The 26,869-nt window shown below is 36.8% G+C and overlaps 1 protein-coding gene across 30 annotated transcripts in view; it reads left to right on the top strand.

Annotated features, from left to right (window-relative positions):
* LOC117431445 (RNA binding protein fox-1 homolog 1) overlaps positions 1-26,869 on the top strand; it is a 603,925-nt gene that overhangs the window by 266,710 nt on the left and 310,346 nt on the right. The window contains exon 1 of one of the 30 annotated variants that reach the window (XM_058995829.1): positions 22,122-22,139. The exons of the other annotated variants lie outside the window; for them this stretch is intronic. The gene's annotated coding sequence lies outside the window, so the exon portion shown is untranslated. Of the gene's footprint in view, positions 1-22,121; positions 22,140-26,869 lie in introns of those variants that run through there. 30 annotated transcript variants of the gene reach the window in all.

The raw sequence follows: 26,869 nt of genomic DNA, 5'->3' as shown, positions 1-26,869 counted from the left end.
TTTCAGTGTACACCTCCAGGATTCTGAGAGGCCTCAAAGCTCAATGTCATTTACACATTTGTAGCTGGACTAATAAGAACTCCCTATTGAGATTGCAACAGATGGGCGTTTGTGGAAAAATCTTGGGGAGGCCTTCATCCAGCAGTGTTGTATTGCATAGCATAAGGGTAATTTAAACTGCATTTTACATGGGTTTTTATTGAAGTCATAAAGCAGCAGGGTGCAAGTACAATAACTGCGTAATACTGCAGAGAATCAGTGCGGTGTTTGATGGATTTTGCACTTGGTCTCAGTCATAGCTAGTTATTGGAACCAAAAAGAACTGTGTTATCAGCACTGTAGTAGTTATTGAAACAGCAAAAAAAAAGTTTGACTGTATATACACCCTGAATTCTTTTAGACAGGGTTCAAAATCCCCATAGTTAAGCTCAGTACAGTCTTCAGTTTTAGGTACAATATATTCTCTCTGACAGAGTCAGTGTTGTTAAGTGCTGTATGTTGGTTTGAGGCTTAATTAACTTAAGCCTGAGGTCAAAGAGGCAGCTGTGGTAGAAACACCCATTTGGGAGAACGTTTATGCTTTCTCGCAGGTTTATTTTGAACCCTTTTTTTTTTAATATATTCTAACGAAGTTGAATCGGCAAAGGTATTATGATAAAAATGTAGCTTATTCCCTTAAATTTACATAACAATTGCTTTGTAGAATTTGAACTGAAAGTCAGTTCACATTTTCTATAGTGCTTTTATCGCTCCGTAGTTTTTCAGTGGAGTGTGACCTGCTGGACCCACACCAATCAATCACTCCTCAATCCCATTAAGCGTTCGTACAACCACAGCCTGAAAATCCTGTATATTAAACCAAACTCTGTACTTCACTGCTCATTAATCATTCGTCGAAATCTACTTTGCTTTGAGGATAACAAAACTATAAAGTTCCAAAGTTTATCCGATGGGTGTTATGATCTCAACTCCCGCTTTCTCCATAAAACTATGTTACTGTACTGAAAGTAATCATCTGCTGAGAATGAAGAGTGTGCAAAGTGTTGTGCAAAGTGTTGTGGCGATACCTATTGTGGTATACAGCAGCTACTGCTTCTATCTACTCCCTTTGGAGGGCATCGCTCTTTTTCAGTAGTCAACACTTGTTAACGCTGGCAATATAAACTAATTCTTATGCGTTCACTATACGAATGAGGGACGACATCAAAAGTCAAGGTCGAATCTTCCAATCTACAACACCAAACTTAATTTGCCGTTCATTTAGTAGTAAACGTAGAGCTGGTTGATTTCACATGGATCTATTGTTGTTGTTTTAATATTATAAGTTTAGGTATTTTCTTATGTAGACTTTTGACTTCAATTGTGTAACACAAATGGTATCCAATAAAATGACAAGTCAGTTTCTGCAAGCCATAGTGAAGACACAGTAGGAGAATTATACCACAAAGATGGTGCAACAGTGAGTAATGTCCAGTACATGAATATGCTGATAAAAATATTGGAACGTTAATGATAAGGAGACACTCCGCAGTGTGTCACAGAAGTTTGATATTAATACATACATTATTATAAGGCAGTATTGCTGTCTGTGGGATGAAATCTGTAAAACTGGAATTTTGCTCAGCCAGGAAAAATGAAAAGGTACTTGAGAGCTAATTTACTCGGATATAATGGAAATGACATATACCTGGGGATTGTGTTTATGCAGCTTCTGGTGATATGTCCTTTTAAATTAGGCAAAATAAAAGCCATTACCAGCTCATTAATGCCGCTATATATTCTCTTTTTCAACTGAACGTCGACAAGCAAAAGGTGCTAGAGCTGCATATAAGGTTGTTTTAATGGCTCACCATAATATCACAGCCTGTATTATAAGGGGATTTAACTGCGTGTGAGTATTTTAGCCCATCTAATGTGGCAAGAGTTATCTATGAACTTAATGCAATAGTTTAACATGGCTCTTCTGTCAGTGAAAGCTGTTCCTAAGAATTTTAAAAGCCAGCTACGTAACACTGTAACATCTGCAAAAACAAGTAAAGCACTGTATGGTTCCTTAGAAAGCACTGATACAGGATACAGGGCATCGCTATAGACCTCTAGCAATAGTGCATAATGTAAGAATCCACATTGCAGTCCGACAGATACTTTTGCTTATGGTTTGGGATCTGAATTGAAATAGTTTGTGTTGACAGGTATGATCATACACAGCATGTTTGCCCTTTTATTCTGGGTCATGAATTCCAATACAGTTCTGCTTGGATCCCAGAGATGCATTGAGATGTGGATTGTATATGGCAGTGGCTTTTTTTCCTTGATGATGAGATTAGTGATTACCCTCTCGTGCAAGGAAATTAAAACTGATCCTTCACTGCTGGTGGTGTCTGGCTGCTGATCTGGACTGTATAGTCCTAGTGGGGTTTGCCCTGTTTCACTCTTACAAACAGTGGGGACTGTGGCATGGAGCACGATCCATCCAGCGTCTATTCTGGGCCACATTGAGCTCCTGAACTCAGGTCAAAGCACCTTAACAGAATATATCAGAAAGTAAGAAACAATATTTGAATAATTGAAATCTGAACGAGTCAGAATGACTGCAAACATCAGAAAAAGAAGACAGTAAGAAATGTAAATGATTTTTTAAGCTACTTATTCTTTTGACATTTACAATGAGGTTTGAAGGTGAAGTTGTTTAATTCTTTAGCAATTTACTGCAGAATTCTACGCTAATTAAAATGTTAAGCCCCAGCCTCCCTGATTGTCAGTTCAATTTTAAGAATAAGAAATAGACTGAATGGGGTTTCATTAATTAAAACAGATGGTCATTTTTGGCTAAACTCTGTGGCATTGTATATAATCTAAATGGCAAGGCATGCATTTACTGTGTTTCATTAATGGTTATTTTGTATTTTGAAATATACAAATGTTTTGAAGATATTTAAGTTGACTTACTGCCAGTAAAGGATTCTGTCTCTGTATTGGAATAGCACATTAAAATAGCTTGGGTGGGAATGTATCTGGTTCTTTTAAGGCACCATGGGATCCTTAATGTCCCCCTATGTGAAATGCTACATGGTTGTATATAAACACTGAATTATTTATTTGATGTCAAGTTATACAGGATATATCTGTTGAGAGACAATATATTGTTTCTTTTAAATGGGTTTTGTGGAAAGGAAAATGTAGATTTAATTAAGGTGGATTTTTTTGTTTGTTCAGACCAGAATTGTTAACCTGTATAATGATTTAGAAAGTTGTGTTGACTGTTTCAATCAAAATTGCAAACCTCCAAACTGGCTGTAACATGCTAATCGCATTGGTGCATTGGTTGAGGTTTATGCCTCATATTGACCAACTATTGACAAGGTCAAAAACAAATGTGGTAAGACTTCAAAAAAGTGCTGAAGAATACCAAGTGTGGAGAGCTTTGGTGAAGTGTGTATGGTAATGAGAGAGAACAACTCGACAAAACACGGTCAAGCTCAAAGTAATGTAGTGATAAAGAAGGGGGGGGGGGGGGGGGGGAAACTAGAACAGTTTATAAATTATGTGCATTTATCATTTATTTAGGCAGCTAACATCCACTGCACATCAGCAATAGCAATTGTACTTTTTTCTTATGTTCTTTTGAAGGTATGATTAAAATGGAACCTAAGCCTAAACATTTTGTGACAGAGGCAGTTAATTGTACATTTTGTTTAGTAAATATTCATTGGAAAAAAAGGATATAGGCACTTTAATATAAGTGAGCACTAAATGCTCTTCTCAAGCTGTGTGCCAATTATTGCTCGTTGTCTGTGCCACTCTGCTTTCTTTCCTTATCTCAGATCAAGAAGAAAAAAAACCTACAACTGGTTATCAAAATGCTAATGTGCGAGAAAGGAAACATTAGTCATTCACAGTAAAATGTTATTAAATATGGTCTATTTAATCTTGTAAAAGTGACACTATCTCTTCAGAATTACCAGATGCTGCTGAGCCAGTGCTGTCTTCATTCCTATGCGGAGATGATGGCAGGAGGTGAATACCGCTGAATGGAAATTGCATGCTGTCCTCAATCAATTTAGGTGAAAGCGATAAAACAAAGAGAATCTCAACTCCAGGCCTAATTTTTTAATGTGCTGGGAATGGTAAGTGTTTTAGATAACAGGAGCCTGGATGAGGTGGGTGATATATTTCAAAAGTGAATGTTTGACAAGGTTTTTTTTTTTAGGCTACTGTGGTGGCTCTTTGTAGAGTCTCTGTGCTAGAAGGTTATTTTGGATTGCTCTTTATTGAGAGCAGGTGTTATATATCCCCTTAACTTGTTATGATATTTGGATCATTCCCCCCCGCTGTGTCAAGGTGCTAGCATGAGTTCAGGAGTTGGTTATTGGTTATAGTTGCCTGCCATGCATATATGTACATTTGGATACATACATGTAAAACCTGAGGAATTGCAACAAGAATTACCGTAATGCTGTGTTAATTTTACCTACGGATTTTCCAATAAATTGTATGATTTATGGTTATTTTTTAATAAGCAAAGCCTTCTTGTTTTACCAAACAGTTTTAGCATGCAACGTTTTAACTCTGCAGTGATATTAAAATGAAAATAAGTAAATAAACTGTTAACGGAAGCAGTAAAACTTTTACAACTAAGTTTGAAAAACTCCACTTTCTGCTCTGCTGAATTTACCATGTGTGGGCGGATTCGTATAAGCTGGAAATGGGCTCTTTTATATATACATTTTTAACACAAGATGAACATTTACTTCATGAGAGCATGACGTGCTGTGTAAAACTCAAACTCATTTTTCTGCCTGGCTCCCCTATCCTTCTCTGTCCCTCTGTCAGGGTCAGTTAATTTCCAATTATAAACCAAGGAAATTCCCATTGCTTTGAAGCAAAGGGAATTTTTGAATTCTAAAGCCCAAACAATGTTATTGACTGTTCCCTATACACAGATTTGTCATACTGAACTGTTTAATATAATATGCTCTGGATTACACATTGTAACATAATTTGTCTGTGTTTCATATCCTCTAGAATACTGATAAAGCTAGCTTTAGATTTGGTATATACAGTATATATATATATATATATATATATATATATATATATATATATATATATATATATATACTGTAGTTGTAATTTATTTATTTTTTTCTATTTATTATTGTATACGGGGGTTAATTTGTAAACAAAAAGGTACTGGATCGTATAATTAAGAAAGAGGGATAGCATTTTTGGTTCTAGTCCTAATGTACTGACCTTGAGTTGCAGTATACATGCTTCAAGTTCTCATCTGCTTGTTGATTTTGTGCCTTATTGTTGGTGTTGGTAGCTGCATGTTTGCCTAGCCATGTTTTAATGTGATCTTTGGGTTTGCACAATACCAGTTGTTATTGCAGCAGTGTGGAGTAGTGGTTAGGGCTCTGGACTCTTGACCAGAGGGTCATGGGTTCAATCTCCGGTCAGGGACACTTCCGTTGTACCCTTGAGCAAGGTACTTTACCTAGATTGCTCCAGTAAAAACCCAACTGTATAAATGGGTAATTGTATGTAAAAATAACGTGATATCTTGTAACAATTGTAAGTCGCCCTGGATAAGGGCGTCTGCTAAGAAATAAATAATAATAATAATACCAGTGGTGGGTCGACTAATCTGATGAACAGGAGCGACCAGCACTGTTTTTTAGCGTTTCGCCATCCTGGGTTTAGAAAAAAAAAAAGCTAGTAATTTTCTTACTCATAGATGTTGCATCCTAAAATACATTTTTGTTATTTAATTCATGGAACTATGAATATAGTTTTTTTTAATTTTTTTTATTATCACTATTGTGCATGTTATGTACATAGAGTTCTTTTTTGCAACCCTTCATCATTTGAAAACTGTATAATTCTCGCCTGTCAGACAAAAAAGTACCAGATCTGGAATCCAGTGCAATCCTGGACAAATGAGCCCCTGATTGCATAGCTCTAATAATGTATTTGAAATTAAATAAAGCCCACATTTACAGTAAGGCCCAGGAAATACTGCTTACAGACACTTTTTATTATTCACAGAAATCAAGAAAACAGAGTGGTGCGTCCAGCTTCTATAAACTACTTGTAAATGGAAGAAATCTTCAATTTGCATTGGTTTAATAGCATACCATACTTGGTAAATGGTGCATCCCAGGAGCTCACAATCCAGAGTTTCCTTTCTGAGGTGGTTTATTACATTCCAGTGCTCTACACAATGGGGTGGCATTAGAATAAAAAGTGCTGAAGAGGGACCGATCAGACTGTATTCCAGGAAGAGCTAGTTAAGTGCAGCACCTACAATAACGCACACGAGGTTGCACATATACAGTGTAAAAGTAGCACAAAATGAAAGCCACAGACAACGCTGCAAGTAAAGCTCGGAGCAGTACCTGTATTTTTATGCAGCAAGGTAACCAAAGATCATCTGTACGTATCATCAAGTTTTTTTTGTATAATTGCTATTTCTGAGTTCCCAAACCTCCAATACTTCTATGATATTATAATATGCCTACATATTTTATTCTGCAACCTGAGATTTAAAACCCTGGGCATGCCTTTATGAAAAACAACAACAAAAAAAACCCTGCTCAATCCGGACATACGTCATAGCCGACAGTACACAAGATAAGCAAAGGGATCCCATTAAATTTGAAATACCTGCAGTTTGTTTGAGATGTCTTCCTTGCCAGTTGGTTATTTATTTATTGTTTTCTCTTAATGTCAGTTCAGCTTGCCTGCTTCACTGTAGATCCATGTTTTCTAACCTTTTACATGTAAGCATAGAGTCTGCATCAATGCTCAACTGTAATTTACCAAAGCAAAATAAGGGATGCAGAAAAGTGAATCAAAGCCCTTTGCTCTCCTCTGAGCGGAATTTTAGTCACTTTACTTTCAACCAGCACTAATGTATTCACTGTCCAGGGAATTGGCAGATTAATTTAACGTGGTCTTCACAGGGCTTGGATGGAAAGTAAATGAAGTGACCAGAGTTGTAATTGAATGTTACAATTAATAGGTTATAGCTAGTTTTGTATGTGCATAGAAACAGTGCTCACCAACCAGTGAACAGGGTGATGCAATACACTGTTGCCCTATCAGCTTGCAAATGCATTGCTACAGTACCCAGTATATTCATTTTATTATTTTAGAAATGTACTTCAGAAAGGCCAGCTCATTTTTTGTTGTAGATGAGTTTACTGTGGAGAAGGACAGGGACTGAAAAACATTTTAAAACAGGTTTCCAGTTCTTTGCTTTAACCATGAAGCTGTATATTTTAAAATGCTTCACTTTTTAAAATAGTTTTCCCTTGCATGTGTTTTATAAGCAATAAGCTACCAATGACTCCTGCTGAGTAGCATTCCTGTTAAATGCCAGTCCACAGTCCTTAAACTCTCCAATTCCTTGTGTCACTCTGTCCATTATTACTATGTGTATTTTAAATTGTAGTACTGCTAATTGTAAAGTGTTTTAAGTTAAGCACATAGTCTTGCCTAGTGTAGACAGTGGCATAGCTTCTTTTGAATCCCATCAAATGCATCTCAGCTCTAGTCTCCCAAAGCACTATCTGCTGCATCAGCTGTTTGTCGTTCTGCACTTGATGCCTCAGGAAGGAGAAACTTGGTACTGGCTCTGGTAGCGGTATATTTATAAACTGCCATTCAGAATAGGGGCAGGATTACCTAATTTGCTTTAACTGTTGCTACCCAGTTTCCACAACTTTTATCCTTCTAATTCTCAACCTACCCTAGACCGTTATCCACACTGGTTATCCAATATCTTTCTCAGTGACAATGTAAGTGTCTCAGAGACAGTAAATTATATCGCAGACAGGAAGTTGGGAAGTTGGATTTGTCGGGCAATTCTGTAGGTGAATCCAAGACACCGAGCTGAGGAGTTAATCAAGCGTGCTTTTCTGTTGCACTTCGCACTTCAGAATGGCCCTCTGGAAAGTATTATGTGATGATCAAAGGGGCAACAGACATCATTCAAGTGTCTATATATTTAAACTGTGTTAACCAGGAAAAAGCTCATTTTAAAACTATCATCTCTTTTAAACATGTGCATTTATTGTTTGAACACCTCCGTTGAAAAGCCAGACCTAATGAAACTACAGCAGTTTCTCTGTCATGGGGGGGGGGGGGGGGGGGGGACAACGACTTAAAATTCAGAGTGACGTTACTGTAATATTCCAGCTGTGCCTCTTGTGGTACAAGGGGTTTCAGTTGGTGTGGTGTTTCCTGTTATGTAGTGTTTTAGCACATCTTGAACACTGGTTCCAACTGTAAATATCATCCCTGATTCACTGAAATATTCTTGGCAGAAAGTCTCTGCTATTTTTTTTTTTTTTTTTTAAAGTGCCGTGGCCTCTTATTAATGAGAATTCAGTTCCTCGGGAGGACTAATTTGAATTACTGATTTAAAATAAAATAAAATACAAATCTAACAGATGTTATGTGTTTGTTCAATAAGCTATTGAACAAGCACATGAGTCTTCAAATCATACTGGGAATCATATCCTTGGATGTGAAGATGTGAAGGGGTCTTAGACTCACACAGATCATGTCTCTTAATGATAACATTCAATGCAGTATGCTCTTTAATGAAATCCAGTGGAAACTACAGAGGCTTGGCTGAGAAAACAACAACTTTGTTACTACACCTCTGAGTAAAGCTTTGAGACTGTAGCCCAGTGTCACATAGGCTACATAGTCCAGTGGTGCCTGCCTGATATTTAACTCTTTACTGCTCTAGTTTAGAAGCTTAAATGACTGGATATTTATGTGCACTCTAGACTTTGAATAATGAACTTCCGTTTAACACTTTTGCGTCACTATAAAACTGTGACCCTAATTACATTCATATGGTTGATAGCATGAAAGGATTTAATGGTCCCTCCCAGCAGCTACTACTTCTGCTATAGTACTGAAAATGCTTAATAGGAGGCAAAAAGCTCTTGATTTAGCAATGCCTGAATTGGGATGTAGGTATATAATTGCCAACAATTTTTAATCTGAGCAAAAGGTGCAAGTAACATCAGTTGTTCATCTCCAAAGAATCAACCTTTAGAATTTAAAGGGTGTACATTTTCCAAGACCCGGAGAACCACAGTTCTATTAAGTTCCATAGCTTTTGCCCCATATCCAAATAAACTAAATCCCAAAGATCCTGAGCAGGTTTAAAACAAGGTCATCTCAGGCTGGACTGGCTATATCTGGGTATGAGGGAGAGCCTAAGCAAAGTCTGTTTAGGCAAGTCACCTTTAAGAACCAGTATTGAGAGATCATATGGAATTTCTGGGAGCTTAACTGGTGCTGGGCTTGTTTAGTCAGTGGGTGCATTTCCTTAGTCAGGAAGAGAACAATGGGGCCTTATGGCAAAAGTTGGCCGCAGAAGTGTGGTGCTGCTTGAAAAACTACCTAACGTGCCTTCAGCCTACTCCGAGACAGTCCACACAGATGGCCGAGCGGAGGTACCATGTGCTATTTGTCACATTGATTACAGCACCACTTAATACTCTTTCCTAATTATAGAAATGGGATTTTTTTTCTCATTAGATTTTTTTTTTCCCTCCACGTGCCTCTGGTTTGATGGATTAGACGTTTTCTTTTTTTTCTTGTATTTCAATACAGGTATTATTAGTCTGTGATCTCGCCAGGTCACTCGCAACACAGCAGTAGAGAAGTTAAGGAATGTACAGCACCTGTAAAGTACCTTGCCTGACTAGTATACCAGTCCATGCCTATCAATTCTGTGAATGCTGTTTTTTTTTAGCCTGAAGTCACAATTGGTACAGCTTGCATTTGTATTGAGAATCATTATTCTGAGGCAGTAAAAAGATGCAGATGATGAAAGATTAATTCAAGGGTATTAACAAAACACTGTATCTGTTAAACAATGAGAATTTTTCAGTACAGCCACTCTGAAATACAAGTAACTGGAAAGCAGAATAATTCTACCGGCAAGCTTCTGCTTGAAGACTAACTGGTAAAGCACTGAGAAAAAAAAAAAAAAAAAAAGTTGAAAGTTGCCAGATCCTCACAAGCCCACGCATTCACAGCACCTACAGGTTTCATTTGGAAATCACAGGCAAGCTCTTCCCAGGGTACCCGATACATGGAAAGGTTGGGGATGACAAGCGCTAACAAGCTCACGGAGAGGAGTCTTTCTGCATGGCGATTGTATGGCACCATTACTAATAGATCTCTGTGCTTGTTGCTGTTAATTTTGTTTCATTTTGTTCCTTGGTAATTGCAAAAAAAAAAAAAAAAAAAAAAGTACTTGTATAATAATTTGCGGCACTTGCCTCCTGTCGCTCCTCCTGAAAGAGTATAGTAAAACGTCTTCATATTTGTAAAAAATGGGCTGCTTCTTGAAATGGGCTGCAGGTATCTCATATCCAAGATAGATGTGCTAAGAAGAATGCTAAAATAAGCACATTTCTTTATTTGTGTTCCACATCTGGATTTATTCAACTGGGTTCAGGTGCCGCATAATGGTACATACTGGTACATACATATATACACATGTATGGTCATGACAAAAACAACATTTACTGTATCCTCATGACACAGTCATTATTTGTGTTGCCCAGACAAAGCACTTCTGGTTCACTATATCACATTTTCTTGCCAGGCCTCAGAGGGAGACTGGTCTTGGCAGTACAGGTGCATTAATCCTCTGGAACATCCATTCCTCTTAGTTTTGCTTTATTGGTTCCCCACTATAAAGATCATGCAAATGACCTGTTATACACCCATTACATTTTCTGCCGGCGTGTTTCAGGCTGGTTCGCATGTAATGAGCTGTAGGTTTACTGTCTTTTGATGCATGTTTATGGACCCCCTGTTCCCACTCCTTTCCACATTCATCCCTGGAGAGAAATGTACTGTAGTTCCATCCATAACAAAGTGAGAGTAAATGTCAGATTGTGCAGTTGCAGTGCTTCAGGCTACTTTGTGTTTTTGTGAATGAAGGGAGATTCAGGTGTGTTTTAATGAAATAAAGTCTCCTTTGCGGTAGATTGCTTTGAACAGAAATGACCAACCTTACCCTTTACAGTCCATAACAGAGCTACAACAGCTGTAAACTTCTGTTTGTTTGTTTTTGTCCTGCTTTTACCATGCCTATCCATATATAAACCAGGTTATTATTATTATTATTATTATTATTATTATTATTATTATTATTATTATTATTATTATTATTATTATTATTGTTGTTTAAATAGTATCATTATAGCTTGCAATTCAGCCTTTTGTGTTACACTGAATCACTAAAACAGCATGTTGTGGTTCTTTTTTTTATCATTTTCTTTTGGTGGAACACAGAGACTGGCTTCCAAGGGTTTTACTGTATTATAAGAGCCACATTCCATCTTCTGAAGTTCCATGAAAATAAATGGGCACGTTTATGGTTTCTGACTACTTTAGAGGTTTGCTCACTAAACTAAAAGAGCAGTTCACTTTAAAAATGTCAGATCTTGAAAGCCCTCTGCATCATGAGCTGAAACTCACTAAAGCAGCAACTATAATCTCATAACAATGGGAATGTGGTGTGATTTACAAACCAGAGGTAATAGGGAACAGCAGGAGGGGACAACATGCAGGTATAGATCCCCATTTCAGAAATGACTGGGAAAGTAAATCCATTTAGTCTTCCACTTGAACTTGTGTTTAACCCTTTCCTTGAAAAGAATGTGGGTTGTGCCTGTGTGTGTGTTTCTGTGAATACCTAAATATGAATTATTGAATTAGTTATCCTTACCAACTTTTTCATTCTGTAGCTAACAATTCAGACACAGCCCATAAAAATACTACACACAGAGGGGGGTCAGCGTTATCAATAACAGCACTACATCACAAGCCTTGACTTTTATACACCTCCCTTTTTGTTTTAATAGGTCTAATGAAATGAAGCACTGTGGAGTTGTACAGGAATTAATTATCGCCTGTAATCCATAAACACAGAGAGAGGATTTCTTTCTCGGGATCTGTTGAATATTAAAAGCAGACTTAATCTTTACCTTCCAGCTTTATAAAACCTTGGATGTTCTCAACATGTGTGTGTAATTTCCTTCAATCTTTGTTCAGCTAAATCTCTAGGCAATGCTTTGCTGCATTGAGACAAAGGTTTCACAAATTGTTAGCGGTGTAAAGGAGACAGGTTCTGTAATGTTGCCTATTATTTGACCATGTTCTGGGAAGACAGTGCATGGCTTGGCTGGCAGATAATTAAAGTATGGCTTATGCATGTTTACTCTTGATAGCTTCTGTTACTGATTGTACCAAGGTCAAGTGTCAGCATCCAGTCCTGAATAGGATGTTCTTGGCTGGGTTTTCATTTTAAATGGTGTCTCCAGAGATCTCCTTTGTGCAGGAACTGGGTTTTAAAATTCCTTTTTAAAGGGGCTGATTTGGTTTGCTTTTCATTCCATAGAAATGCATTAGAAGTATACAATTATTTACAAGCAGTATTTGTAGTGTACCAAACATTTTGCTTTGACCTTTTCAACATCTTTGAGTTGCTACTGTATATTGCTTTACAGTACTGCAGTCAACCAGCATTCATTTCTCAAGGCTATACATTTGCAAAGATGTCTCTCGGTGACTCATTGCCATTATGTAATCCATTGTAACCCATTTGTGATTTAACTGTAGTCTCATGGCATTAACTTTTTTACTCTTTTAAGCCACATATAGCACAACCCCAAACACTAAGCGACCTTTAATGTTGCTGTTTGATATTCGAATTTCTGTTGAATCAGGTCTTTTAAAAAAGGCAGGCTGTATGTTGCAGAGTGGATGCATTCAACGTTTGTGATCAAGGGGAAAGAGTTAAAAACCACATTTACCAGCAAAGTGTTTCTATTCTGCAGGTTTTCCATTAAGAGAAGAATTGTTCCCCGAATCGCTGTGCTTCAATATGCATAGCCACAGAAAAATATATTATCACCTGGCAGAAAAGCTTATTTACTGAATTGCCTCTGGATTTTTAGCAGGAACTATTTAACCATTTTTACGGCTGCGCTAAAATTCACATGACAAAAAACCCTTATCTATCTTTCTGCATATTTAGACGAAAATAGTTATTCTAGTGAATAGTAAATATGGACTGGAGAAGAGAGAAGACTTGTTACCGACAGGGCGCTATAATGCCTGAAGCCGCGGGCTGAGGTAACAATAGTCTTCCAGAGGGGCATTTAATTCAACCATTCAACATTGAGCCTCCAAGGTGCTTTATTGTCAATATAAATAACAAGTAATATTGTAATAACAAATGACCATAGTCACAGGAACCCGCACTAACAGGATACGACACTAACAGGAACCCGCACTAATAGGCACTGCAGCATGCGCACATTCTGTTTTGTTAAATTGACTGCAAATGTGAAATTATGATAGATATTTACCATCCCACTGAAGAAGCATAATGCAGAAGTGCATGATTATAGCCTTGCACCCTTTCACTTGATTGCAGCCATGTTAGCATCTCAAGCAATCCAGAGCGGTACCTATGCAATCTGTGTAAGTGGGCAACCCAATCACACAGTGTCCAGAATAATAATAAACAGTGTTCTAAATGGGGGGAAAAATGCAGTTGCTATCTCCAAGAAGCCTACAGTGTGCCTGCGTTGATTGTAACAGAGTGTGTTCTGTTGTGGTTTTCAATTGTGCCTATTGTCTTCAGTGTTTTCTTTGTGATAAACTCCAGGCATGTGGAGGTGGTCAGCTTTGATTGATGCTCTGAACTGTGTGATTCCATATGTTTCTTAATAAGCATGCATTTTCTGGGACTGCATGATTCACTTATGAGACGGGTGTCAGGTATTACATTTGGCGCTCCAGCTGTGTGCTGTCATCCCATGGGCTGCAATGTCATATTGTGAATGAATTTGTACTCCTGGGAATGATTTGCCCAGGCAGTGAAGGAAGGTAAGCAGGGTTGTCTAAGACCCCTGACTAACGTGTGTTTCTTTATATTCTGTTTTTTTTTTTTTTTTTTTTTTTTTTTTTTTAAGTTCAGGCAAGAACTCTTAGTACCCACTATTTTTTACCACGACTAATTAAAAATGGCATGTTCACATTTAATTGCTAGCCACAATTTGTCATTTATAACTGATGCAGTTGTCAAAAAATTAGATCTATTTAAACAATCGGACAAAATATACATTATACTTTTACATTAAAAGTGATACCAGTTCTACCATTATTGCTGTTGTTATTGGCAAGCTGTTTACTAAACCCCAACAATTGAAATCTTATGGACTCATACATCATTTTTAATGAACAGTAAAAGCATAGTGAGGCAGATTTAAGTGTCTCTGAGATCGGTGTGTGTGTTTTAAATACCCTACCATTAAGCTTTAATACCATTTCCACTCCTCCACAATCATAGTGACGTTCCCTGCAATTTAATACAGTATTAGGAACACGTTTTTATTTTGGTTACAGGGCACGGCAGAAACCAAGGCTCTCTACATAGCACCGTCTATTTCAGTTAAAAGTTAATTTTCCTTTTTTTCCCCCTTAATTGCGTTCACGTGAGGGTAAGCATGGGATTTCCATTAATATTCATCACTGTTTGTTCCAGTTGTAAAGCTGGCATGCAAAAGCTCAATTTGCAGTAGAATGGCCTCTTTGTAATCATTATTAGAATGGCCTCTATGTAATCATTATTAGAATGGCCCCGATGTAATCATTATTAGAATGGCCCCTATGTAATCATTATTAGAATGGCCCCTATGTAATCATTATTAGAATGGCCCCGATGTAATCATTATTAGAATGGCCTCTATGTAATCATTATTATAATGGCCCCGATGTAATCATTATTAGAATGGCCTCTATTTAATCATTATTAGAATGGCCCCTATGTAATCATTATTAGAATGGCCTCTATGTAATCATTATTAGAATGGCCTCTATGTAATCATTATTAGAATGGCCCCGATGTAATCATTATTAGAATGGCCTCTATGTAATCATTATTAGAATGACCCCTATGTAATCATTATTAGAATGGCCTCTATGTAATCATTATTAGAATGGCCCCGATGTAATCATTATTAGAATGGCCTCTATGTAATCATTATTAGAATGGCCCCTATGTAATCATTATTAGAATGGCCTCTATGTAATCATTATTAGAATGGCCTCTATGTAATCATTATTAGAATGGCCCCTATGTAATCATTATTAGAATGGCCCCGATGTAATCATTATTAGAATGGCCTCTATGTAATCATTATTAGAATGGCCCCTATGTAATCATTATTAGAATGGCCTCTATGTAATCATTATTAGAATGGCCTCTATGTAATCATTATTAGAATGGCCTCTATGTAATCATTATTAGAATGGCCCCTATGTAATCATTATTAGAATGGCCTCTATGTAATCATTATTAGAATGGCCTCTATGTAATCATTATTAGAATGGCCCCTATGTAATCATTATTAGAATGGCCCCTATGTAATCATTATTAGAATGGCCCCTATGTAATCATTATTAGAATGGCCCCTATGTAATCATTATTAGAATGGCCTCTATGTAATCATTATTAGAATGGCCTCTATGTAATCATTATTAGAATGGCCTCTATGTAATCATTATTAGAATGGCCTCTATGTAATCATTATTAGAATGGCCTCTATGTAATCATTATTAGAATGGCCGCTATGTAATCATTATTAGAATGGCCTCTATGTAATCATTATTAGAATGGCCTCTATGTAATCATTATTAGAATGGCCTCTATGTAATCATTATTAGAATGGCCCCTATGTAATCATTATTAGAATGGCCTCTATGTAATCATTATTAGAATGGCCTCTATGTAATCATTATTAGAATGGCCTCTATGTAATCATTATTAGAATGGCCTCTATGTAATCATTATTAGAATGGCCTCTATGTAATCATGATTAGAATGGCCTCTATGTAATCATTATTAGAATGGCCTCTATGTAATCATTATTAGAATGGCCTCTATGTAATCATTATTAGAATGGCCTCTATGTAATCATTATTTGTAATTACTCCACCCGAGCTGTTCTTGCTTTTCTTGTTAGAAATAGTAACCCAAGCTCTGGCTTATATATGGTCTGCTACAGCAAAAGCATAATGTATTTTTACAGTTATACTGGCATTGAACTGATGCAAAGTAAGTACGTAAAACATGTGTTTTAGGACTGTTGATTTAAAGGACATTTTTGAAGCTCCAAGGAAAGAAAGCATAATATGAATTACTGTATAATTTAAGAATGTTTGTTAATAATAATAATAATAATAATAATAATAATAATAATAATAATAATAATAATAATAATAATAACCCTACTTGCTGCAACAGCTTGGACCCTCGGCTAGAAAGAACCTTCCTTTGAGAAGGACGTTGCAATTAAATCCTTGAGAAGGAACCATGATGTTTATCAGCGCATTTTAATGATGTTTCCTCATTTTAAAGGCGATCGTCTCCAGTGGTTGTTAGCACGTTTTCCCCCTTGGAGATATTATGTATAAACTGAGTTTCAAGTCAATGTGACTAACCCTGTTTTTCCCCTCAATATAGTCACGAAGCCAAAAAGTTTCTCCACTTGATTTGACTTCCTCATAATTATATATAAATGCAGTGATTTGGCCCGACTCTCATCTAACTGAGTAATATTTGTGATTTAGGCTGTATATTAAATGTACCAGCTGTAATTGGTTCATACGTTTTTTAAAAAGGAAAACCGTATAGAGCACAACATTGGCCTTTTTAATGTTTTTTATTTGAATTTGTCCGGTGTTGTGGTTTTTTTTTTATTTTTATTAATATCCTCTTGTCAACATTGGCTTAATTTCTTAAGAGCATACTTAAGACATGCTGAAAAAACTGAGTAAAGTACCGGTAAATCATTTCAGTTTGCTTGTAAAACAGAAAAACAAGCAAAAATAAAACAACTGCAATTTTATTCCCAAACACATTCAATTCCTCTATAATTACCTTAGTTAAAATGCGCATCCTGTTAGCATAGAGCCTCACTCTCAAGGACATATTCTCATTTCTGTCTGAAGAGAAACTAGCAGTGATTAATTATCCAAAAGCCCTGACCAATAACAAAGCACTGGTTGGCTTTGGAAGAGAGCATACCAAATAGAGGTCATTAAAAAGTAAAAGCTTGAATTCGTTCCCTAGACTTCACTTCAATTCACCCACGCAGGTTTTACTCCAATCGATATTTTTTCTGTTTGATTAGTGCCAAGAGATTGACACTAAAGACCACACATTTCTGATTGGAGATGTTGTTTTCAGACTGAAAGGTCGAGCGACGTCAACAAAACGGTTGACCTTTTCATGCGTTTTGTATCGCAACAGAAAAACGCAGCATTCTTGGAACATCTATAAAGGAAACTTACGCTTAATTTGTACTGTACTGTAGAAAAATTTGGAAATTGGGGATTTTACAGCAGTTAGGCAGTGAGATTCTAATAGTCAGTAATACATTTAGGGACTAAGAACCGGCATATTGGGAATTTGCATCAAATGCAGCCTGATGTTGGTAGTCTATGCCATAACCAAAAAAGTTGTGTGACTTGCTTCATTGATTTTCTCCATTAGCACATACAGTGGCAGCTTTGCATTGAGCTTCATACGGGATAGTGGGCTGTGGAACCTGTGGAATGCGTTGCCCTGCCTTATTGTGTGCATTGATTGGTTCACCGCATGTGTCTTCTAAAGCATATTCCGTAGAATTCAAGTTTGGTGAATGGTTAGGTTCCTCCTGGATATGCCTTACCATCCAAAAACAAAATCTGGGCAAACATAATACAGTATGAGCTGCAAAGGGTCTCCTAGCAGAATGAAGGATATCATCCCTTTTATATTACAACAATCACTGTGGTCGTGTACTGCCATGCATCAGTCAGACATCACTCCCCTGTTGCTCTTGAAATTCAATTGTGTCCATTGTGATATTCTGCACAAAACACAGTAAGAAAACAGTCTATACTAACCTCTGTACCTTTCATTTTTTGGTTCCACCCTGAGAAATCAGTATCTAATGTATGTTGGTGAGGGGGTTCTCTCTGTAATTACCTTTGTCCTACATGCTCTGGAAATGTTTAGATGGTTTACATTTATATTTCTGTTAATCCTTCACACTACTATAGAGAAGTATGACTTCCCCTGTGTAAGGTGAATACAACATTTCAGCAGTACTAAATTATTTAAAGAGAGAAATGAGTGATAAATGATGGCATTTGAATAAGTGTTCCACATGTGATTTTCATGAGGGTCAGCTGTATTACCAATTCTCATGAACAGAAAAGAAATAATGATTTTCACTGTTCACACACACACACAAAAAAAGTAAACAGAAGCTCAAATATTAATGCATGAAAAGCCTTCCTTGTAGAACATGTCACGCTAAGCATGGCCTGATTTGCATAAAAATGAGTGAGCTTTACTTAAGATAATAGGAATCGGAAAGAAAGTTTTTGGCAGAGAAATCCATTTGCTTGACAGTAGTCTCGGAGCATTCTCTAGTCATCTTAGAGAGATAAACATGACAAAGTAGAACATGCTGTTGTTTTTTAATTCTCTTTAATAATTTAGATCCTTTCGAATTTTTGAATAACAGCATATTTTAGAAATATATTTATTATAAAATAAAACTCACAATTTTAAACTAGTTAAGTTATTCATTTTTAAAGATGTTCAACTAAGCTTAATAATTAACTGTTACACTAAAATACAATTCATGTCTCTTTCTACATTTTCTGATTTCTGTTACATTCCCCAAATGTAGTTTTAGTTGTAGAGACACAGTTCTCCACCCCTGAAACCTTCTTGCTGCTTCATCACTAAGAAAAACACAACTGATTTGGTCCAGATACCTCATAATTCCCAGTGTTTAAGAACAAGTTTGCATTTGCCACAATGGTTGACTAAGATTAGAACCATGTTTTACTATCATTGGCATTCTTTCACTGTGCTTTTAGAATAATCAAGGCAATGTTCTGGGGCAAAAGATAGTTACTTTACTTAGATTTTGGCATTGGTCACACTTAGTACTTCTATGAGGTCTTGTGGGATACTCCTATATTTATAGACAGAAAATGAATACTGGAAAAGCATAATTAAATACAGATCCTGGAATTCTACAAAGCATTAATGCTTTTATGGCAGGAATCCTATAGCAGATGCAAACACTGTGATACATATGATGGAGGTGGCTAAAGCTGAAAGATGTAATAAAGGGTCATCTTTGTCTATTTTGAGGAGTCATTGGGCATTTTAATAGTATCCTGAGTCTGCAGTTGCCACTCACGCAGTGAGTTAACATAGAAAAAACACAAAAAAAGGGATGCAAAACCTTTCTATTTTTAGGAAATGCAATCTTAGTGGCTGAAACACATGAATACTTAAGCTGACTTTTCTCCTAATTTTTTATTTTTTTTTTTGCTGGGGGGAAAAGAGTTTACTAAATTAGGTAAGTAATTCCAATTAGTATTAGAATTTGCAAGACCCAAGAGTAATCAAGGCCTCCAGACCTCTGTATTTTAATTAGGATAATAGTTGAATTCATTATTTATAAATTAAAGTAACTGAGTCATGACAGTCAAGAGCCATTTCTGCTTTAATGTCTCGGAGTTTCTCACCAGACGTGTGCTGCTTTAACAGGTGATTGTTTGTTTTTAAATAATGGATCACTTAGAAAGTGTGTTGACATTGCAGAGCATATATATTTATTACAATCAGGTTCCAAAGTATGGCCCCTTTAATGGCCATACTAACAACCATACAATTGAGCTAACTTTAGTGTATTTCATTATGTTTTAACAGTAGATCTTGTATTTAGTTGATGATGGTATTAAGATCCGCCACTGTTTAAATCAATTGAAAACACCACAATGCCCACCGGGCATTTCGGTTCATTTCCAAGGGTGTCCTGGTGGCATCACACCAGAATAAATGATCCACTGACAGCATTTTAACGAACCAATCAAGCCTTTGGAGACGTCCAATTAAATGTAGATTAAAAGGCAGCAGCAATCCATTTCCAGTGGTATTGTTCAGGTTGATAATGAATAGGGGGCCTGGTTTGTGTGTAATTATACACCGAGATTGAAGATCTTGGCAGAAGATACAGAGGCTGCTTCAGTCAAGGTAGGAGAGGAAATAAGATGCTGATTATCATCATTAACAGAGCTATGGGGAAAATGGTGTATGATTGGTCAGGGAACTTTTTCTACGACCTTCACCCCCCATCCAAACACGCAGACACACACAAACACAGCATTTCCCCAACAGACACTTTATTCACAGGTGAAGTTGGGGTGGAAAGATTTAACCAGACCAAATGAAATTGACAAGGTCTATTTGTATCTTCCCCATGCATGACAATGACTGCATTTGAATGTAATTACTGACACAATTGGTTGCAGAAACAGGGATTATGATTAGAATGTTAAGAAGGAGAAAATAGTTTTGTTGTGGAGGCCATATTCCGTTACAACATGTAGAGTCTTTTTAATTCAATACAGGGTTAAGACATCAGAATGACTTGGGAACATTCTGTTAGATCTCAAACATTTCTGTGATATATGTTTTATAATCCAAAGGGAAGAAATCCTAGAAACCACATGAAGAAAATGAGCCCAGTCAATTGATCTCATGATCTCCAACAGTGCATGTGAACCTCTGCAGTGTATGTGTGTGTGTATGGCAATGGGATTTAAATTGCAGCAGTATCATTTGGACCAATGTAATCTACCCCAGTACTGGTTCAGTAACAGTGTGATTTTTTTTTCCCAGCTATGCCCACTAGATCAGAATCCATACTGAACTTTTACACGCAACATGTCATACCTGTAAGACTTGCCATTTTTTTTTTTTTTTTTTTAATTAGCAGGGGATATGGGATCCTGGTCGATGGAAACATTATTTGCGGACCTGTCAAAGGGTTTCAGTGTGGCTGAACATGCAATACGCGGAGAGAAGCTTTCAAAGGCATGCACAAGCTTTATCCTGGTGTAGATCATATCTGTGGAATGGAACACAATGTGTCACCATCAACAATATGTGTTCCTCACACTTGCATATTAACAGGGAGTTCTTCAAGGTTCTGTTCCTGTTTTATGTATTTCATACACTGGTGAAACCATCTTATATCAAACAATCTGTCAGATCAGATTGTTATATATGTACGTGAGTTAAGTAAGTTCTTAATAAATGAAAGACAATGCTCTTTTTATAGAAGCACTGTACTATAGATTTTACTACATTGTTTAATAAGCCTTATTCAAACTCAACAGGTTAGATAAACAGGACTGAAGTCAGTAGGGATAAGTATGGGGTGGTTTTAAGGTTACTTGACCACAACATACAACAAAGCTGTAAAACCTGGTTGAATCCACCTGCCAACTTTGTATCTCTGCAATGCATGTTATTTCTACTCCCTGCAACACAGCCAAGTGATTTTCTAAGCCTCCCATCATTGTCAATAGTAGAGCTAAAATGGAAACACAAAGCCAATTCCACAAAAGTTTTTGCTGCAAAAATGTTCAGATGTATTTTTTTTTTTTTTTTTTCATCCTGTAAGAAGTGTCTTGCTGGTATTGTTATCGGGTACATTTTGACCAGCTGTCCCCATGACAGCACTTTCACTCCACTGCAATAAATAAAAGTAATATGCTTTCTGTTACCTTCACAGCATTTTTAATCAAAAACCTTTCCTAATAGCTTTAAGCATGTCTTTTTCTTCTTGAACTGCCATGAGAAAATAGAAAAGAAGCTCAGCTTGTTTTAAATGATTTGCCTTTTATGCTTGGCATGCACTGCAATTTTACATCATTACCATTAATTCCATTTCTAGGTTTTTCTACAGGAAAGCTGATGATTCCAGTGGGAAAAGATCACTTTGAAAAATCCTGCAGTTCCTTTTGACAGGAGCAGAGCACTAAAATCCCCTCTCGGACTGAGCTGCTGAGCCTGACATCTCATTATTTGGCTCAGCTGTTTCACATTCACCTTCACCCTGCTAATTAAGTAGCTCATTGAATGTATTATTCAGAGTTTGATTGCCACACCAGTGTTACTGAGGGGCTTCAGAAAAAAAAGTCCCATTTGATGGGATTGCTGGGAGGTGAGTGATACCCTGACCTGTTGGGGATAAGAAAACCAGACACATGTTATTGAAAAAAGCTGACAGAAGGTAGCAGCAGCACTTTAGCATGAAAATGTACTTAAGTATGTATGTGTATATGTTTGTATATGCTTGGGCTCAGTGCTGTTGTTACACAAAAGCATTGCTTCTGTCCCCATTTGAAGGTTATTTGGTCGCCTCTCAGTATGACTTTTTGAACTTATGAGGTGAGGACCTTTTTTGATTCTTATGATGGTCAATACTGAGTAAAGAATGCCGTAATTTAGAGTTGTTTGGGCTATTTTTTTTCCTTCTTGGCAACCCAGAACGTTTCTATCTTACTGGATTCAACACTTTACCATGATATAGTACTGTATAATCTTGGGTTGCAAAGAAGCCTCAGAAGCCCTTTTTTTTTTTTTTTTTAGTTGGTACCAAGATTAGTCTCTCTAGTTTATACCAATTATTTTCCCAAAGAAAAGTTAATTAGGCATTACTGGGTAAAGCATGAATTTTAATAAGTTCTAATTTCAAAAGAAAAAAAAAAACAGCAACAACAAAACGCTACTTACAAATAAAATGAGTATTTTGCTAGTAGGAAATGTTCATTTCTAGATTATACACTATACCTGGCTAATGAAAAGTGATTTCATAGTGTGCTTGTGTGTGTGCGCGCTCGCATGTGTGTTTGTTTGCATTTGTGTGTGGGTTTTTTTCAATCATATTTTTCTTTGCTCTAGTGGCAGAAGCCAGCTGCAAGGCGCAGCTTCACTGCACAGTAAAGCTCAGTGGACTTTCACTGCTTGAGGCATCTCTCTCCTCTACAACAGGAGGCAGGGAGTAGAGCAGCTAACTTTAGTCCCCATAGAAAGATTGTGCATTTCAGTAGGATTTAATCAAACTGACCCCTGTGAAAATTAGATGTGATGGTTTTACCCATTCCCTAGGCTTTCCCATCCATTTTTGTATACGGAAGCATTGTAATTCCTTTTTTATTTTACTCGGTGCATATACTGTAGACTTATCTATTGCTGTCTTCACAGCACAATTTTCAATCATTCTCGGCCAGTTAGGTACACTGTGCATGGTGTCGTGTCATGATGTCATCCTTTATTTCATCCTTACCGATGTTTCTAAAAATGAAACCATGGGTGTGCGAGTGATTCAACCTGCACAACCTCCCTTGTCTACTTTTTGTCTGCCTACAGTAAGTACCAGTTGTCTTTTGTCATCTAACTACAAACGAGGAACCTTTTGTAGGGCCCTACCTGACCACTTTGGGATTATAAAAAATGCTGTTGTCATTTTACATGTGTAGGTTATAGTTCCCCTCTTACCATTTTATCAGTCATATCCATACGCTTCTAGTAAGCCAAAATAGTTTGTTTTATATTTGATGTCAACTGCACAAAGTCAGTAACCTCTACACCTGTGGAATGCTCAGAATTCCCTAATGCATGCTTTATGTGTGGGAATATATACTAATAATAAAGCTGAATGAGGCAGATTGTAATCTAATATGGGTATTGAACTACATCATAAAGATTGAACCTATTTTGTCACCTTTTAAAGCTGCTTAACGCTCAGTAACACTGCATGCCAAAAACAATTATTGGAAGGCCAGTAATAATGAAAACTGCCTCTTTTGAGTCCATTATTGCTTAATTATGTGGCTGTTCTAGTTCTAGTAGTGTATTGCTGACAATGGATACCTATACTTTGTGCAGGCTTTAACTGTACTGTCAATATATTGATTTTTCAAAAGGGAAACTTGCATTTAGATTGTTATGGGGGAAAAAAGTAGCGTTTTTTTTTTTTTTTTTTTCCTTAAGTCATATCCCAGTGCTTCAGTATACTACAGTATATAGATGAGGTGAGAATGTTTTAGAGAAACTGAATAAGCATCATCTTTTAAAGCAACTTGTGGCAGCTGAAAACAACTAACGAAATATGAAATTCAGGAACTTGGTAATAAAACAAACACATGAACATGTCATGAAAAGTTGGCCAGTTTTAATGACGCTTTGTACTGGTGTTTGGCAGGGTTGCCCAGAGTCGCAGTCACAGTGAAGATTGGTTGTGCCTTGCCTTCACTATTGTTTGCCACATACTTATGCATTTAGTTAAAAGTGTTAAATACAGATTTTTAAAATGTGAGAAATAGTCTCAATAAATAATTGTGGGGACAAATGGAGGTGAGAACTTAATGAGCACACGATAAGGTTGTATCTATATTTGCAGGAACAGACAGGTGAGAGTGAGAGCTGGAGGGGAGGCAGGTTAATAGTAGAAAAGAGAAAGGGCTGTATTCTGAAGCTGCAGATACTGGCAGAAATTAGTAGAGAAAACAAATCAAGTTTTTGATGTGCCGACAAAAAAAATAACAGATCTTTTCAGTCTGGGAGGCTGTAGGAGTTTTTAACACCTCTCTTGGCATCAACATCACCCCAGCTGCCAGCTCTATGAACAAAATATGATTGAGATGGCTTTGGATAAAGCTATAGATAGATTTCAAGTACTTCTGTTGAGGAACTTAACCTTTTCAGTGCCTTTGACTACAGTGCAAATAACAAGGTGTCAATATGTATATTTTGTAATCTAAACAAAAAAACGAAGAAAATACTTTAGTTTCTATAAAAAATGCATGGTTACTTTTTCTTCGGTCGTGTTCTCACTGGTAAACTAATCTTGTGAGTTAATTTGAAAAATAATAAAATGAAACAGAAAACATAAAAGAAACAAGTGTGTATGATTGGTTGCTATGTAAGCTATGCCATTTAATGTGTCTCTGTGGTAAAATTGCATTAGTGCCTTGTTTGCTGTAGATTCATATTCAGTTCATATTTTTTTCTGATTTATTTATTTATTTTTCCATTCTGTGACCTGGTTCAAATCTCCGAGGGAATCAGTTATCAGCCTAGCGTCTTGGTAAATAACAAGACCCTCCGTTCACATTTACCTAACTCCATGACATTCAATAATATTTGGGTTGTGGAATTACATTTTTCCAGGTTGCAAGTGGGCATTATTCCTTGTTGGTTGTAAATTAATTACTTTCTAACCAGGAAAAACAAGAACAATTTTTATTCCACGTGATGATGATAATAAAACCATGTGAAGCGCTTGGCCTTTGTTTTAATTAACACAATGTTTTCTTCAAATCTGATTTATTTATTTATCTACCTCTCCGTGAGACCCTGAAGATGAAGCCCATTTCATTTGCAAAGCTTTCACAGAGATGCAGGCAGATTACAATCAAAGGCTGTGAAAAGACACACAGCATTCAAATCGTGTTTACTTCACAGCTGGGAATGAAGTGGTTGAAAGCAGTACTCTCACTAGATTATATTTGTTGAGGTCTTTCAGGGAAACAAAGCAAACACCTGGTACTTTTGATAGTTGTTTCGGAAGGATATAGTCAAGTTCTGTTATATGAGACACAAGGCCTAGCTTTGCTAGTGTAGCGCTTGTTTACCTGATCTTGTTGGGTGTTTGACTTCTGAATGACAGGGTCTCTCCTCTCTACTGGCAAATATAGTGTTTCTCTACTGATAGTTCAACCCACAGGATTTTCTGGGAAAGGTCGGTAGAACACTCTTTAGGGAATGAAAAAATAATTCAAAGACAAAACAGCTTTGAGCTTTTAAATGGTACCCTTAAGTAATGGCAGATTTTAACAGCTTGAAGGAGAGTGTTAATAATGGATGATGATAGGAACAGATCACAGAGTTCAACTTACACTTGGATTGGAGTGATATTACACACTGTTAATATCTTTGGTCTATTATATGACTTGGCTATAAAAAACTCTACATTCTTTACATTCATGGAGAAAGGTTAAGCCATATATTAATTGGTACCAACGTATATATAAAATAAGTAGGCAACTATAGATGCAAGGCAGTATCGGCATTATTTTTCATAAGTGTCTCTTCCCTCTCTCTTTCAACTTTCCTTATTGATATTTTTTGATGCTGCCAAGTTGCAAGCAAAACAACTTTTTATGCCGCAGCCCACAAGACTTATTCTGATTATCATAGGGTGTTTGTAGAGCCTCTTTATGATTGTATATACTCTGTATAGAGAGATAGATATAGATGCTGTATAGGCAGGCATCTTTTTCCACTTGAACAATGTATTCGGGAGATACATGGTCCTACATACTATAAAAGCTAATATTCATTATAATCGTTTGGTCAGTCTGTGTACTGTATATAACTTTTAGATATTTAGAAGGTTTCCTGATTCTAGTGTGACTCGTATTGAATTTTAAAAATCACTGTAACACAGTTTTTCTGGATTCCCCTCACATTCCGTCTCTACATTTGGTGTGTGATGTAACTTTGGGGAAATGTTGAAATAGACATTAATCCAGTTGTGGACTCATGGGCAGGGCAATATCCACCTGTAGTACAGCAGGCTCTGTTGAAGGCTGGAATATAGTGGTTCCTGAAACATCTAATGGATTAATTCCCAAGTAAGACCAAGCTTTTGTAGCTGTGGAGTGATCCTCATTTTTACTAGTTTGAAGGACAGTGTAACTGACTGCAGGAATTCTGAATCAGTGCTATATTAGACAGTGTTGATGTGCTTGTTATCTCTTCTTGTTGATTTCTGAGCCCAGCCTGGAAATAAATGTGTGTTAAAACGCAATGGTCTGCCATTTAACCAACCTAATATAAAAGTCCATTAAGTGTGTTTCACCACCTTTGAGAGAAAGCATGGGCATG

Source organism: Acipenser ruthenus, chromosome 22 (assembly GCF_902713425.1).
Source record: "Acipenser ruthenus chromosome 22, fAciRut3.2 maternal haplotype, whole genome shotgun sequence".
NCBI lineage: Eukaryota > Metazoa > Chordata > Actinopteri > Acipenseriformes > Acipenseridae > Acipenser > Acipenser ruthenus.
This window is presented reverse-complemented; position numbering and strand designations above follow the sequence as displayed.